Here is a 2,711-nt window from a genome sequence, read left to right on the forward strand (position 1 = left end):
CGCTTTGTGATGTCTAGCGCGAATTCTCAAGTCTCACATCATGCCCATGGCTCTGTGGCGACACACTTAAACCGGATCTGAATCGCAACCTGCCATCCCTAAGCAACAGGGGCAAGACTGACCAGGGCAGACTGGCTCTTCAACTTACCAAGCCAGTTCCTGGTGACTGGCTAGACGCCAGATGAGCCAAGTGGCCTCTGTCACCCTGGCAGCATTGGATGAGTCGGTAGGCTGGGACCTGGGCCGCAGCAAAGACAACTGCTGTAGGCCCGGGTCTAAGCTGAGCTGCTCCTGGGGTGCTACCAGTATACCCTTGTGCAACTCACATGAACACATGAAGCTGCCTTCTACTGAATCAGACCCTTGGTCCACCAAAGTCAGTATTGTCTGCACAGACTGGCAGTGGCTCTCCAGGGTCTCAGGCAGGGGTCTTTCACATCACCTTCTTCCCTAGTCCCTTTAACTGGAGATGCCGGGGTTTGAACCTGGGACCTTCTCCATATCAAGCAGATGCTCTACCACTGAGCCACAGCCCCTCCCACCAGAGGCAGTCTTTTCTCCTCAGACTGGCAGTGACTCTCCAGGTTATCAGGCAGAGGGCTTTCAGAGCAGCTACTGCCAGATTCCTTAACTGGAGACGCCAGGGGCCTTGCAGATGCTCTGCCACTGAGCCACAGCCCCTCCTTGTGGCTTTCATTTTATCAGGATTTGCATAGGAATCCTTTTTGGTGGATCTCGTATGCTTCTGATATGCATTCAGAGCATTTACTGTCTGACACAGGAGATCAGGACAAGGACATTAAAGACTAGAACACAATTTATTCTAGGTTCCTGTAATGGGGCTACACAAACAAATGCTGATCTTGGTTTAGTTTCCACTTATCTTAACCATAACATGACACAGGCCAAACTGTATTTGAGTTTGCTGGAGCTTCCTGATAAGTATCTCCCCTTAGCCTAACTTTCCCCCTCACTATTCACAAGCACTAAGACATTTTTCCAAGGATTGCTATAGGACAAAGCATAATCAGATTGTCCAGTCTCTTGGCTCAAGACACTGAAGCACCCTTGCTTGTGGCACGCTGAAGGGCCAAGATATGCCATGTGCTCTTATTAAGATAATTCCCTGCCGTTCACTAATTGCTTAGATACTTGATCGCAGCAGACAACTTGAGATGCAACATATGACTTAATGAATATTTCCTCGGTTGTCCTCAGAATGATAATTATCCTCTCAAAGTAATTTATTTGCAGTGAACAGAAGCATATACACTGAAAGGGCCCCCGTGTGTGTCCAACAAAAGGAAAAAGGCACCAAAACGTCACCATGGCACAAGTACCATTTTCACAGAATGGCTGCCCTCGCGTTGCTTTATGCATGGTCATATTTTACCTGAATGCGTTCAAAGCACCCAACTGGTTCCAAGAATCATCCATGTAAAATCAGGATGTGTTTCCCTCATTATCAGCACTGTGGGCCTTAAAACCAGCCATACACTTCCCCTCTCGATGAAGGTACTGGAGCACCCCTGAAGGAGGCGGTAGAGAGCCACCTGCTGGCAAGCCCCACAGAGACGGCTTTTTGTGGGGGTGTGTGCTGCTTTTGGGAAGGAGCTGCTTCTACTGCACATGTATGGCTATCAACAACACGGCCCTGCTATCTTGGCCCTTGCATGCCAAGAAGAACAGCAGGATGGCAAGGAGAGAACAGTGAATGTTGGAGAAAATTCTGATCTGAGAAAGTTCTAGGGACAGAACAAAGGGGAAATGAATGTTGTTGGGAAAGGTAACCTTTGGCACAAAGAGTATGGCTCTCAGCACAAGATTCATTTTGGTGACCTAGAGGAAGACAAACTGGACTGTTACCTTGGAACACTGCTTATAGAAGTTTGCCAGACTGGAAGAGAAAAACATGATCTAGCATGGCTATATTTTGAGCTAGAGAGGCACAATTCTGTTGCAAGGAAAGAGTTTTTGATTGCGTGAGTTACTTAGACTTATTAACACTCAATGCCATTTTATGGACGTTTCTCCACACCCACCTGGGACTATGTCTTGATTACTTAACACCCATTTCGCCCCAGTGGACAAACAAATGATTCCCAATATCAAGTACCACACTCACCCTCATCTATGTGTACTAAATACTGCATTAGGTCCAAGTGGTCTAGGAAACACTCACATAGCTCCTACTTTGTATTTTGTCATCTTGGGCCTAAGCTAAGCGTTAAAATAACGGCTTAGTTGGTTAAGGATCCAAACTTCCACTATTTTTGTTCCAGTCTGAATTCTTAGATCTGTATCAGCCAACCCTTGAGCAATGGATTCTAATTGCAATTCTGCTGTACACGTGATTTCAGTGCTGATGAAGAGCGATGGGCCACTGCACGAATGTAAGATTGTAACCTTGTACAAGGGCAATAGTTGAGATGCTCAGCCTGGCTACTCCTCGACAAGTTCCACAAGCCCTGAACACCTTAGCAAGGTGAGACCTCAATAATCTTGTCCTCCTTACCAGCAATCTTTATGGGAAGAAGGCGGGCAACCAACAAGATCCCAGCCTATCTATACAAGGAAGACAAGTGGTTTAAGTGGATATTGATTCAAGTGACTGGCAGTTCAAATTGTGATTGTTGAAACCCTGAACCCTAGTATGTGCAGAGGAAGCCTTGGATGCCAAGGAAGATCTCTCGGTTGAGAAGCTGCAGACA

This window comes from Euleptes europaea, chromosome 7 (assembly GCF_029931775.1).
Source record: "Euleptes europaea isolate rEulEur1 chromosome 7, rEulEur1.hap1, whole genome shotgun sequence".
In the NCBI taxonomy this organism is placed as follows: Eukaryota; Metazoa; Chordata; class Lepidosauria; order Squamata; family Sphaerodactylidae; genus Euleptes; species Euleptes europaea.